The 15,080-nt window shown below is 43.2% G+C and overlaps 1 non-coding gene and 1 pseudogene across 1 annotated transcript; both read right to left on the bottom strand.

Moving 5' to 3' along the window:
• Positions 1-875: 875 nt before the first annotated feature.
• LOC127683667 (nucleophosmin-like) lies at positions 876-4,251 on the bottom strand (annotated as a pseudogene).
• Positions 4,252-7,778: 3,527 nt separating this feature from the next.
• Positions 7,779-7,909, bottom strand: LOC127683906 (small nucleolar RNA SNORA17). The gene has a single exon (XR_007977687.1). It is a non-coding gene; the product is annotated as a small nucleolar RNA SNORA17 (small nucleolar RNA).
• Between the last annotated feature and the right edge of the window lie 7,171 nt (positions 7,910-15,080).

Below are 15,080 nucleotides of genomic sequence, written 5' to 3'. Positions count from 1 at the left end.
GCTGACACCACCAAAGAAAGTGCCATTTCAGAACCTCTTTTGGAGGGTATAACTGTTGTAAAAAGCTTCCAAATGATGCAGTGTTTCTTAGCCAAGTGAAACTTTGCCCAGGAAGATACTTGATGGTAGGCAGACGGAACCCTGCAGTGCGTGGAGTCACACTTGACTCTACTGCTTGTGACATGTCAAAACCACTCACTGTTTTCACAGGCATGTGCTGGCACCAGAAAGCCTGTCAAAAATGTTAACAGAAGTTGCTGCTCAGTGTTTGGGAAAGTGTTCAGTTCTAAATAGGGACATCTTTTCAAGAGGTTTTGTTGAGAAATGGGAGGCAGATGTAAAGTAGTCCTCTGTTCTGTACATAACAGGCTCTGCCAATAGCAGATCTTGTAACAAGTGATCACAGATGCGATTTCTTTGTTTTGGGAGGAGAAAACCTACCATTAAAATAAGTTTGACACAAGAGTTGCATCAGTGGCTCAACTCACTTGGCAGTTTTGAGCACCTGCTTAGGTAACTCTAGTGACTGAAGGCTCTCTGCTGACAGTGTGGGTACCAGGAAACGATTAACTTCTGTTTTATTATTTGCTAAAATACAAAGTTGCTCTTCCGTTCCTCCTGGGCTCCACATCTGGCTTCGCTGTTGCCATGCCCCATCCTAATATCCCACACTCGCTCAGCACCATGGAAACCGTGGAGTTTGAGCCTGGAAAACTGGACAGGCGTCTTAGGCAACACGTTCCTGGCAGTGGGACCTGGATTGCATTTGTCAGACACAGTAGGGAAAGTTCTCACTTTGCAGTATCAAAAGGACAACCAGATATCAGCTGCTGCAGAAGTAAGGTAAAATATTTCAAACTGTTTAAATCGTTTTCTCAAAGAGACTTCCTCTGCTACCAAAGGTCCTGAACGGCTGTTTGGTCAGTCATCAGAAGCAGTTCCTCACTTTATTAATGACCCTGGCTTCTATGATCAGAGGAGAACCACCTTTTGTCATACTTGCTTGTGGTTTTTTCCTTAATGTTGCCTACAGAACTGGGTCCTTTTGGTGTTTTAGAAGATTCCCCCTTGGTTTTTTTTGAAGGATTCTTGGCCTTTTCATTTTGGTGTTGACGGTTTTAAGTCTCTTCCATTCTGGTTTGATTTTTGCCCATTTTTGGTTAGGGTATCTCATACAGACTTATTTCTTCTTCTACTTTTGCTTCCTCCTCCTCCTCTTCTTCTCCTTCATCACCATCATCATCTCTTCTTCATCATCATCTTCATCAAGTTTTACTTTTTTTGTGAAACCTTGTTGTCAGTTCCAGGGCAGATTACTTAAAACTTTCACATCCCCCTTCTTCTGGCTCTGTATCTTCCTTTACAGCTACTGGGGCTCTTCATTGACTTATCCAGGACCCGAACCACACAGAAACCTTAAGACAACAGCTGGTGCAACAGCTGGTCAAAGCCCCCAAGTGAACCTAATGGTTATATAGACATTTTCAAAGTTTCCAGGGTCACATTAACTGGACTCTCTTCATAATCCCTTCCTTTTGTCGAAAAGATACGTAGTTCATCTTTTGCCCCAGTCACTGGACTGACTTTTTTTTTTGTTTGTAAATAAGAACTGGTACTTATTTTCCTCAGAATCTACCTTAAAGTTCTCACCTTTGTTGTTTTGATTCACAAGAGAGAAGATAGCTCTGAGGCCTGGGAGGGTTCTTGTCACGCCCACCTCGTCCTCCTGGAGGGAGAGGCACGCACTTAGGTGTGAGAGACATGGGATGTTGATAACTGGCTTCCGTGCCTCAGAACAGCTGTGCAGGACAGAATCACGTGCGGGTGGGGTGGGGACAGGTGGGGGTGGGGTGGGGGGCAATTAGCTTTCTGACTAATCTGCTGCTGGAAGTAGCAGAGTCCTCCAACTTTCTGATGCTAAAGCCAGTGAGGTGTCCATTCCTGGTAACGTGGCAGAACTCTGTCGAGTTGCTCAGGAATCTTGAAACAGAGGTCTGGGTTTATTATTTCTTTCTTGTTAACAAAGATAGCAGTAGTGCATAAGGCTTTGCTAAAGACACCAGATTAATGTGAGATGTTTTGATTCTAATTACCACAGGGAAGATGCAGTAGTCAACAACTGCACAAGGATTACTTCTAGAACCATCTTCGTTAGGAATCAAATTTTGATAAACGTATAAACAAATTGGACTGTTCCGAGCTCAGTTTTGTCCACATGTGAGATTGGTTAGTCGACTCTGTACTTCTGATTCTTTCTTTGGTGTTGAGAACCTCTTTCTGGGGTAGGTCTGCCAATTCTAGACTTTTTTGGGTGAGTTTATTCAGGTTAAAACTCCCAGATCATAGTCCATCATTGAAGGAAGCCAGGAACTCAAACAGGGCAGGAATTTGGAGACAGGAGCTGATGCAGAGGCCATGGAGGGGCGTGGCTTACTTGGTGTTTCCCCTGGCTTGTCAGCCTGCGTTCCTATAGAACCCAGGGCTACCAGCCAAGGGAGGGCACCAGCCACCATGAGCTGGACCCTCCGCCATTGATCATGAATGAAAGCAATGCCTTAAAGTAGGATCTCATGGAGGCCTTTTTTAAACTGAGGCTCCTTCTTCACTGATGACTCTAAGTTGACACACAAACCCAGCCAGTACAACTTGTCAACTTGACACACAAAAAAGTCTCTATCAAGCCACAGCCCTTCTTTCTTCTCCATCCCCAAGATCTCACATTGAGAACATAAATAACTTTAAAAGTTCCAGAGGCTTTACAAATCGAAACGCATTAAAATTCTAGCCTCTTTAAAATATCCTGCCTCTCTGGAAATCCAAAATCTTTTTTTAAAAATTTCAAGGTCTTTCAGCTGTGAGCTTCTGTAAAAATCACAGCTAAATCAAATCCCTTCTTCAAGGAGGAAGAACCAGGGCACAGTCACAATCTGACCCAATAAAACTAAACTCCAACAGTATAAATAACTCATTGTCCAATGTCTGGGATCCACACACGATCTTCTGGACTCTTCAAAGACCTTGGGTCACTCCTCCAGCTCTGCCCTCTGTCGCACACACAGCTTGTCTTCTAGGCTCCAGCTGGCTTCCCTCCTCTGTGGCCGCTGCTCTTGGAGATCATCCCACAGTACCGGCATCTCCAAAACAGCTGAAGTTTCTTGCTGCAACGGGTCTGCACTTTCATCAATAGCCTCTCATAGGCTATCTGCATGATGACAAGCCGCAACTTCTTTCCATGACCCCCGTCACCCTGGGCCTTCAACTGCCACTGTGGCTGCACCTTCACCAATGGCCTTCCCTGGACTCTCACAGTGCCGAGCCTCAGCTGCTCTCCGTGACCCCTTCATGCCTTCAAAACCAGTACCACTTGGGGACTCTTGGACTTCTCACATGGTCAAGTCTGGCTGCCAACACAAAGTTCAAACATGGCTGCCTCTGGATCACAGCTTCACTGTGGTCTCAGGAGACACTCGCCAGAATATTTCACCTCAGTGATGGTGGTCTTTTTCTTAATCACTGCTAATTTCTCACTTCCAGCTAACAAGCATCAAGCATCCTACTAATGCAAGTATCGATTCAGTAATTCTGGTTTCTTATTAATCATGGCTGATTCTTTAGCCCCAGCTAACCAGAGCTACAGAATCTTAAATCAACATAGCAAACACCGCTGATAGTCCTTAAACTTCCCTCTGAAACGCCAGGAGCCAGGCCGGCATTGTCTGTTTTGTTCTCGACATTCTTTTATTTTTTATATTTTTTTATTGGTTCTTTGTGAATTCCACATCATGTACCCCAACCCCATTCATCTCCCCCTCGCTCATACTAATCCTCTACCCTTTCAACCTGCCCCCTCAAAGTAGAAAAGATCCCACTCTGGAAGCTGTAGTGTGTCACAGTGTGTCCTACAGTACACCCTTTAGTTCCACGCTTCATTGCAAACATTCATTGTAATGAGTCGTTGATCTAGTATGATGCCTCTGGCTTCTGCTGCAGTATCAATACTGGACCCGCCCTGGGACTCTTCTCTGATATCCTGTTGTTACCCTGTGGACATTCTGCAGTTATAGATCTATAGGACCAGCCCCTTCATGTACTCTAGCAGTTCTTCGATGGGTAGATGCTGGGGGTGGGCCATTCAAAGTCTTGGATCTGGGTCTGAGATGTACCTGAGCTGGTCAGCCTGTCGTCGGTCCTGCACTCGCACCACAGGCTTGAGCTCGGCTGCCCTACCCTGGCTGGTGAATCCGGTTCCATCACCAGCGAGGGGGCAGGGCCAACTCTTCCACTCTCACCCCTTATGCCATCAGGGGCAGCTCTATTGTGCTGCCCAGGTGAGGTGCAGGGCTGGCTTTTCCACACGCATGCTCACAGGCAACCCTCCCCTCTGTCCGCTCCCCCCCCCCAACCAAAGTCAGCTCCACCCTGTTGCTCCGGTGAGGTGCAGGGCCCAAGGGTTGCAGCAAGTGAGGTACAGGAGCCAATCTTGTGACCTAGGGACCTGCTCTCCCACTTGCCATAGGCAGCAAGGAATGAGAGAGGAGAGGAAGGCATTTAATCCTCATCCCTGGCACCGCATGGCTGGGCATAGCACGCCATGACACGGACTGCCCGTAGCAGGCCAGGATGGAGACACCTCAGAAGCCCGCGGTGGCAGCTCTTTGTAAAAAAAAAAAAAAAGTTGTTCCCATTTCTCCTAACCTTAGCCCTGGCCAGGGGTGGTATGGATTTCATTTGTGTGTGACTGCTTTTCAGCTGGCCTTGGTGTGCATAATTATTCTTTTATATCTGACTTTCCTACTCCCTTCTCCTTCTGCTCTGGTGAATTCTGTGAAACTGGATGTTCCTTGATGTAATGATTCTTAAACAATCAAAACTTGAGGCACGGGGCACAGCACAGCACAATCTTAATGGCCCAGGTGCATGTGTGCTCTCCCATCTTGGAAACAATGCATTAACAGCACAATGGTAGTTTCGGATTAATGTTTGACTTGCAAAGAAAGTTTGAAGAAATCGTGTTTAGAAATACTAGAAAATGAAACAGAGTCATGTACTGCTAGAGTCATACAGGGTCCATTACCAGAAAGTGAAGGAATTTATTGGAATGGTGGATAAGTGGTAGTACAAGAGATATAATCATAGGATAAAGGAAAAATGGAATAAAGAAGACTTTAATTTAGGAAGGAAAAAAGCTATTGAAGTTATGAAATGAGTTTTACACAACATTTGAGAGTGGTTCCTGGATAAGCAAGTATAGAATGCATAAAATTATATATTAGTAAAACTAAGTCCAAACACTGGGACTCTTAGGAGAGTCATTGTGTGCAGTGTGCAGAAGCAGAAAGCTAGGGGAACTGCTGAGTTAAGGGCTAACTTGACTCTTTCTGGCCACTGCCTGGCAGCTTTGCCTATATCTTTTATCATTTGAGCTTCACAAGAAACTGCAAGTAGCTCACTTCAGAGTTCTGAAGTATAATAAGTCAAAAATTAAAGTTTAAATAATGATAAGTTTGCAATTATTATTATTTTGGACACAGGTCTTGGAACAGGGGAAGCTTGAAACTTTGGGGAACAATTGTGATTCTTGATTCTTTGTGGGATGTGGATATCCTTTTGAATTTGATTTGGCAACGATTATACAATGTCTTTTTTTTCCTACCTGCTTTTGGGTATCAATAAAAGACTGCTGCAAGTTAAAGGAGAGAGCGAGAGGAGAGTGAGTGAGTGAGAGGGTGAGGTGTGTGTGTGTGTGTGTGTGTGTGTGTGTGTGGTATGTGTGTTAGTGAGTGAAAGGAGAGTGTATAGCATGTATGTGTGTGTGTATGTGTGTGTGTGTGTGGTAATGTGAGTAAAATGAGAACACACACAGAGGTGTGCAGGAGTGTGGGAGTTTGAGGAAAGAAAAGGGCACAGGAGAAAAGCAGAGTGTGCGGAGGGTAGAGGGCTCACACCCCTGGCAGCTTGCCTGTGGCCCCTGCCACAGCTTTACTGTGCTGGCCAGGTGACGTGCAGGGCCTGCTCTCCCCAGTGCTGAGGCTGGTGAGGGGCAGGGCAGCACTTCTGCATTAATGTCCCCAGGACCAACTCTCCAAAGATGCCCAGGCAAGGGTTGGGGCTGGTTCAGCACAGCCCCTAGACATCAATATCCTCCCAACCCCTGGTAGTACCCCAGAGCATTGACATCTGCCTACCTTTTGGTTGTAACAGACCCCTGCTGCTGCAGGGCCACTAACCCAGATGAGACATGTGGTGGCATCGCAGGCCAAGACCCTACCATGATGTTTTAAAAACAAAATCAATCTCTGATAAGTGGATATTAATTTGTCCAGAAGCTCTAAATACCCCAGGCACAATTAGCATAACAAATGACTCCCATGAAGAAGTATGGAGAGGGTCCTGATCCTGGAAAGTCTTGATCTTGCATTGGAAGGGAATATAAGAACAGAGAAAAAGGAGAGAGGTGATTGGAGAATGGGTGGAGAGAAGAAGGTTTATGGGACATATGGAGAGGGGGGGAACTGGGAGAGGGGAAATCATTTGAAATGTAAACAAAGAATATAGAAAATAAATATATATATAAAAAACAAACAAACAAAATCATAAACATTTGATTTTTACCAAATGAAGACTCAGGAGCCAGATGCCGTGGCGAAAGTCTGCTAGCTCAGAGAGGCAGAGACAGCACCCAGCTGACCTTCCTCCTCAACCATCGTCCCAGAAGGGAAAGACAAGACAAGACAAGACAAGAGAAGACAAGACAAGACAAGACAAGACAAGACAAGACAAGACAAGACAAGACAAGACAAGACAAGACAAGACAAGACAAGACAAAGCAATAATAGCAACAGCAACAGCAGCAGCAGCAACAACAGCAACAACACAACAACAACAACAACCCTGTTTTCCTTCTCTACACTGTCTTAAAAACCCTTCCAACTGAATGTCCCTCCTTTCTACTTCCTGTGCATGTCTCTATCCATCTTCCAGACTTCCTCTTGGTCTCCATGGTTCACTCCCTGGTTTTTTTGCTTGACCTCTTGACCTATAGTTAACTTTATTCAATCTTGTTTACAATAAATAGAAAGTTCTTGGATTAAAGTCATGTACCAGGGCTGAGCCACACCCCAATTAGATACAGGTTTTTCCAGCATACAATCTTGGGGTTAACAACATAATTAGATGTCCTGTAACAACTCACATCAGGCTGTTCCTTACTATCCTCGAGTCTCCAGTTCTGCTTCTCTTCACTGCGTACACATCCTTTTGTTTTTTCTCTTCCATTTCTCCACCCTTTACTTTCTCCTCTTAGTGGCACCAGGGCCTCTGAGTATCTGGGGTCATCTCGGGAGTGGTCTCAGGAGTGCTATGCCCCACCCATGCATTATGGCGCCAGGAAGGGGTCACCTTGGGCATGGTCTGTCCCCTCGCCCCAGACCTGCACAGTGTCGGATTGCTAGTCACCTCAGGCTAGCTCCCTGCATGGGACTACGGCACAAGACGGAAAGTGATCTTGGGCTCATTCCTTGCCCAGGCCCACCCGTGTGGCCCTATGCAGGGGCTGTCTTTCTCAGGCTCACTTCCATGATGCCTCAGTGGGGGGGGGGGTGTTTTGTCTCCAGCTTGCTCCCACCTCCAGTCTATGCAGTGTCAGGTGGAGTTTGTGCTGCCTCTGGCTCACTTCATGCCCTGGGAGCCTGTCTGGACGGGTGGTCCTCTCAGGCTAGCTCCTGTCCATGCTCCCTGATGCAGGCTGGTGGTTGACTCAGGCTTTCTGGTATTCAGGGAATCTTAGGTGACTAATCATCCAGATGTTCACAGGTCAGAACACTCTGCACAGACATGGCCTCTCTCACTCTGCCACCTAAAGACACACATGTGACACAGCAGCCACACCTGCAGTGCCTCTAAGTGCAGGCAATACTGGACTTTACCCAATAAAGGGTAATATTGTGGCTCCCAAGTACCACTCGGCCTGATGACCTGAGTTCAATCCTCTAAAACCCTCACGGTCGAAGGAGAAGTCTTTTCACTTCCATACACACAGTCAGTCTCTCTGTGTCTCCGTTTGTATCTGTCTGTGTCTCTGCCCCTCCCCCACCTCATGCCTGCATGTGTGTGAACACACAGGGCAAATAAATAAATGTAAATTCTGAATGGAATATTCTGCTGACCTCGAGTGACAGGCTTCTTTTCCTTCAGCAAGGACAAGGAACTGATATGGTGGTCCCTCAGAGTAGCGAGAGTCTCCTGTGGCTCTCACTGGAATGGCCATGGATAATTGGGCCCCTGGAGCCAGGAGCTTTGGAGGCTTATCTTCTCCCAGTTGAGACCCTACCCACCTTACTTGGTGACTGCCTCACTTAAAGGATTATTTCTTCTTTCTCCATCCTGTAAGGTGAGCTACTCCCTGCATCTTCCTTCCCATGCAACATTCATTATGTCATCTTGTCCTCTGAGATAAGGAACAGTGGGAGGTGCTTCTTCTTCCCCTCTTTTTTTTTTTTTTTTAAGTTTTATGTCCCATGTCCTTCAGAGTCTCTTGTTTTGGTACAGAAAAGATTTTAGATGTAAAGCAGAAATTAAAGGATGAAAAAAGCCTAAAGAAGCAAAACCCCAAACCTTGAATTGTGTTGTTTCTTCGCGCAGCTGACTTCCTAATTCTAACACTTCAAGGCAGTGGGAGCATCTTCAGCACATAGAAATGCTACAGGAACCATAGAAACAAGGCTCAGCAGCTTTCTATTGGGTTAAAGAGGAGGCAGTAAGTCTGTGGGGACCAATGTGTCCAAAGCTTCAGACAGTGACCATGACTTCTTTATTTAGTAGAAAGAGAAAAATTGAGAGTCAACAAAATGGGAGATCTTTGATTGACCTTTGATTGACCTCCAAGGATATTGCATAAGCTAAGGGTGTAGTTTATCAGTTGAATCTGGGCTTGGCTGGGATTTAATCTTGAGCACTAAACACAATCAAATCAAACCACCCCAATGCTCTCCCTCCTACAAGCACAGCACATCACAGCAGCACTTGACGTGATGTCCTTCCACTCCTGCTCCCACATGGGAATAGGACCAAAGAGTCATTTGAATATATTGAGGCATCAAAACCCTGGCACATGGCAAGGGGTTAGGAGGGAGTCGGCACTGGTTGGGATGGAGCAGGGTGCAAGGACCTCAGAGCATCAGGGAGGAGGGAGGCAGGCAGACACAGTGGCTGAAGAATGATCAGACATCCTGAAGAGTAAAATTGACTTTCCATGGGGTGTGCAATAGAAATAAGTGCAATAGAATTAGACACGAAGACGAAGGAAACAGTGAGGTCGCCAGGGTTGCAATAATGCACGGCTTTGTGATTAAGTACTTATTAGAAACAAGAAGTAGAAATAAATTGGACCTTAAAGCTGACAGTGTTGTGTCAAAGATCATAGTAATTTAAACTTCTTTTTCCTGCCAAATAACTTGAGACTCCTCATTTCTGAGTAGTCACCAAGCTAATTTACATCTCGTTGAAATAAGTTTGATTTATATAAAAGCATTTCAGGAAGTTGTCATTAATTTCTAAGAGAGAAAAATGAAGATCTATCAGTCTGGGTCAATAAAACGACCAGGATTTCTGATAAAATGAGGAAGGATTTTTATCATAGAGTATGAGATGCTCCTGGAGTTTCCAGGAAGGCTGAGGGAGAGACCTATTGATGGAAGCCGGTATAATGGCAGCCAAGACCACACTGTAGATCCAGCCTTAGGTAAGAATGCTGTTGCTTGTACAAGGTCTCAGATTTGCCTCATTGCCACATTTCCTCAGCTTTGCCATTGCTAGCCACAGCCCAGAACATTGGTGGGACACAGCTGCTAACACCCCCGTTCCTCTGATAGACTCCAAACAACCCTCTAGCATTTTCAAATGGAAAAATACTTAAAACTTTAATGATAAGAAAATAATTTAAGGCATAGTAAGACACTCTTTATCATTAGGATTGACAAAACCCTCTGAAGTTGTTGGAAAATAAACTCCTTTTCATGCTGCTACTGAGAACACAAAAGCATCTGGAGGCAGTTTTGCTAATGCATAACAAGACTGCATTTGCATACTAGTCCTTCTAGGAATTTATCCCAACAATACATTGAGAAAATAAAAAATTGCATATACACAGATCTCCTTAGTGTGGCATAGTTTGCATTCTAAATGTAGAGGCAAAATTCTATGGTGGGTCCAAGAGTTTTGTTTCTTGGTGTATGACTTGTGTAATCTCTTTTTAAGTGGGAGCAGAATGTATGGGTGTCAGGAGATCCCTCAGAATTTGGCTACATAACATAGTAAAGGTCAGTGAATTTCTAGATGTAATTAAAGTCTAATCAATTGACTTTGGATTAATGAAAATATAGATTATGCTAGGTACCCCTGGCTTGATATGTGAGCCCTTCAAAGAGTCTCTTAGCAGCTTTTGAGAAATAAAGTTCTGAGAATATCTGGAACAACATGAGCTGGGGAACTTGTGTTGTTGTGAAGATCTGCTAAGAGTCATCCAGTTGATAGTGGTCAAGAAATTAGGGACTTCACTTTATAACCACAGGGAACCAAACCCTGTGGTTATATAAACCTAAGGGCCTGGGTGAATCCACAGCCGTCTTTGGCACTTTCGTTTTACCCCAGTGAGATGCCAAGGAAGGATTTAGTCCACCTGGGTCTCAACTCCTGATTCTCAAATCCTCTGAGATAATAAATTTGTATCATTTATTCATTATTATTGAAACACGTATGTCTGTGTACCACATGTGTGACTGGTTACTATGGCACCTAGAAGAAGGTTGAAAGATGTCCTGGAACTGGAGTTACAGATAGCTGGGAACCACCACCGTCGGTGCTTGGAACTGAACCAGTTCTTTGGAAGAGCAGCCAGAAATGGCTGGTCCATTTCTCTACCCACAGATTTGCATTGTTTAAACACATGTTGCCAAATATATAGTGGTTTGTTGCAAAGTAACTGAAAACCAGCACAGAGGTAACCAAATACTGCCACATGTCTAGGAGGACAGATGGGACACACCATGGCTGATCCACCCAACAGAGCCATGAGAAAGAAGTGAGAAAACTCAAAGGGAGGCATAGCGTTGGTGTGTGACACCTTCAGAATAGGAAGGAGGAATGTGGTGCAAGTATATCAATGTTTATACTTTCAATAAGAAATAAGCCTCCTTGGAGAAACAGTGTGGCCACTGCTGAAAAGGATTAAATAAAACTAAAAGGGGAGCAGCGGTGCCTTTTCCAGAGAGACACCAAAATATGGAAACAAATCTTGAGAACTAGTTGCACACAAATGTTCATAACAGCCTGACTCATAATAACTCCAAACTGGAGTCATTCTAGATGTCTGTCAGTGGAGGAATGGATGAGCGAACTGTGGAATTTCCTCGAAATATTCAGTCACTGAAAGTAATAAAATACATTATCAACATAGGCAACAATAGAGATGAACCATGAAAATATGAAAAATGAAGTTAGAAAACCTGCATTTGACTTGAGGCTTTCTGTATATGATACCTATTACAGCCTCTCATAAAGCCCAGAAGTAAATTAGTATGCATATAAGGAAGGCAATGGAATTGAAATTGGGAGAAATATTGAAAAAAATTTTGGTGGATATGGAGTTTCTTTGGGGGGCAACGAGTAATGAAAATGCTCTAGACTTCCTTGTGGTGATGATCCCAGATTTTCATGACTGTAAGTGACTGAAGTTCATAGTTCATATAAACTGTCATTATATGTAATGTATTTTAAATGCAACAATAAAAATAGTGTCTAATGGAGTTGTAAGGAATGGTACAGCCAATTTAATGGGGTGCCCAGTGGGTGTTTAAGCGTTGACATGAAGGACTGTACTGTACAGAAAGACAGACAGCGAGACAATACAAGTACCACATCCTACCCCATCATTCCCCAGGAGGTTGCCGGCCCACAGTGCCAGCCACCTCCCTGCAAAACTAAAAATGGAAGATTCAAGTTCCTTCTTGGACATCGTATACTGTCGTTCTCAAGTAGCTGATGGGGGAAATTCTTTTTTATACAAGAAATACAGCTGGTAGATGCAGATACATTGGTAGAATTAGAGCCACTACTTGCTGATTTCTAGTGAAACACAGACAGCAACAATAAAAGAAAGGAAAAACTTTGATGGGGGAATTTTATAATGACTGAAACAACCAGGACCCCTTGACTTTGTCTTTTAAGAAGAGTAATGGTTTGGTTGAGAAATAATTAACCCCTAATAAAACGTGCCCTTTAAAGTGTGTAACAGAGAGAGTCTCTGAGGACGCTTGCTGAGAAGTACGGCAGCCACTACTCAGTCTGAAGAAAAATAAAATTACAACACATTGGAGGCAAGGTCTTAATTGGCTTTGCCCCTAATGCTGGAGATTGAAATTATAATTGATTGTGCCTGAATTTCTTGAACCTCACACATTTCTGAGTAAGCTGCTCCGATGAGCTGTGCAGGGGAGGCTGAATTCATAGACCAGGAAAAGCTCAAAAGAGTACATCCACTATGAAGCCCACAATAGCTGTTACAGAGTTATTTTTCCTGTTAAGACAGGGCCATAGCTGTTACAGAGTTATTTTTCCTGTTAAGGCTAAAGCGAAGAGCATTTCCTCAGCACCCCAGTTAGAATTGACCTGGTTTTCCCCCTGACATCCTGGAAGACTGGATGACTTAGTACAGCGGGTGCCATTATATTTTGGCATGAATCACTCCAGTCTGGTCCATTGGAAGCTCAGCCAGTAGGAACTCAGTCTAAACCAATGGCCTTCTATAACCTTTTAATTAGCAGCTTTCTCGTTCCAGAATATTTAGTTTTAATTTTTTATACTTGATATTTTATTATTTACTTTGCTAATTTTGTTAAGTAATGGCCTTCACTATGGCATTTTTATAATATCCTGTTATTATGGGTTCCTCTCCCTAAGTCCCATCCTTTTTTCCTTTCTCCACGATCCTTTTTCGCTGTCCCAAATAGTTACTTTTCTACTTCCTTGCTACATATACTCCTTATGCTCTCTCTTAAGGTACTGCCCCTCTCCCCCATTAAAATCTAGGCTCTACATATAAAACAAAACATGCGGTACTTGACTCTGGCTTCAGTTGCTTGACATATGTTTTCTTCTTTTTCTTTATGGCTGAATAAAATTCCATTTTGTATATGCACACATCTATCTGATCCGTCTGTCAGTTGATGGCATCTACACTAGTTCCATTTCTTGGCTGTTGTGAATGGCACAGAAGTAAACACAGATATGCAAGCATCTCAGTGGGAGTGCTTAGAGTTCTTTGGGTATACAATCAGGAGAGATGTAACCGGTCATAGTGTAGTTTCATGTCTAGTTTTAAAAGAACCTCTCTACTGATTTTCATAGTGGCTATGCTAATTTAAATCACTGTAGTAGATAGGGATCTTCTCCAATGAGTCAGGCAGCAAACATTTTAGGCTTTGGGAATCATACAATCATTGTCACAAGCTCTCCACTCCACTGATGTGCCATGAAAGGAATTACATAAAACCAGGCAATTCTTTTGCCTTTGCTGTAGTTTAATCTTATTTACAAAGCAGGTAGCAGATCAGATCTGGCCCTGCAGCATGTTTGTGTGAACCCATTTACAGTCTTACCATCATTTTGTAGGGAACCTGAGGTGGTTGAGAAAGATTTCACCACAGTTTAGGTTTGGAATGTCCCTATGAGTTTCTTGTGTTAAAGGATTCCTTGCCAGTGTTTTTTGGAGGTGGCAGAACACATAAGAAGTAGGGCTTAGTGGAAGGAAGTGATGTTATTGAGGAAATGCCCTTGAAGTGGATATTGAAACCCAGACTCTTCCCAGTGCTTCTCTACTTCCAGGAGACAAAAATGTTCCTCTACACCAAACAGTCATCACAGGCCTAGAGAGATAGGGCTCAGACATGGACCTAGGCTTTGAAACTATGAGGCTAGATGAAACTTCCTTGCGATTATTTAAGCATCTTGTCACAGTGACTGAAAGCTGACTAACACATGTTAGCTTGGCAGATCTAATTTGAGAAAACATGTTTTATTTCCCCCAAAATATAGAAGTATTATTAATTATATTTTTCAGTGGTCTTAGTCTGCTATCCAGTCTTCTTGTTAAAGAGTTCCTCCATTGGGACATGTGATATTCTTTATACTGGTAGCCACAGTCCCCTCTTCAACACAGATGCTTGAGCTGAGGCTTATGATTATGAAGTTTGAAGTTAGAGGGTTTTTATGTTTGTGTTTGTGACAGGTCTTGCTGTGCAATACAGTCTGGACTTTAGTTTGTGATCTTCCTGCTTCAGCCTTCTGAGTGTTGGCATTGCAGGTATGCTCCACCATTCCTGGCTAGGTTAAAAAAACATAAAGCAAGCAAGCAAAAAAAAAAAAAAACAACTAAACAGTGTTTTTCTTCTCCAATTATGAGAGCATAAACACAGAAGTCTCAAGATGGATCACGTTGGAGCTCAGGGTTTCACCACTGACTTGAGAAAATGCAACTTTTGATAGAAGGGAAAGGAGAAAGGCAAGGGGGGGAGAGAAAGAGAGGAAGGAAGAGGAGGAGGAGAAATAAGGAAAGATGTCACTTGAAGTTAGAAAATCTTAATTTTTTCATTCTAAATAAATTTTGATAGGATTAGACATGTATAGAATTTCTTGCCACAGTAGATTTTTAATATTTTGTACTAAGTTACAAATAGCTTATTATATCTATTCTAGCATTTAATTTTTTTATATTTCTCTGGCTTCTTTTACAATTAGATTGTCAACTCCGTGGAAGAAAAAGATATTTGGTTTTACTTTTTTGGTGTCAAGGACATTTAACATGAGCTAAGTTAAATCCTGTGAAAAAATACTAACAAATAAGAATATGAAGAATTACTAGACTGACATCAGAATGAATGTTAATAATGTCTCATGGATGTAGATTTGAATGTCTTTGTCACTTTGATGTGAAAGTTTTACAATATTTTGTGTGTGCATGTATGTATGATATGTGTGTGTGTGTGTGTGTTGTGTATGTGTGTGTGTGCTCATGTGAGTGTGGATGA

This window comes from Apodemus sylvaticus, chromosome 4 (genome assembly GCF_947179515.1).
Source record: "Apodemus sylvaticus chromosome 4, mApoSyl1.1, whole genome shotgun sequence".
Taxonomy (NCBI): domain Eukaryota; kingdom Metazoa; phylum Chordata; class Mammalia; order Rodentia; family Muridae; genus Apodemus; species Apodemus sylvaticus.
Note: the sequence above shows the minus strand (reverse complement) of the source record. Positions and strands in the feature narration are given on the sequence as shown.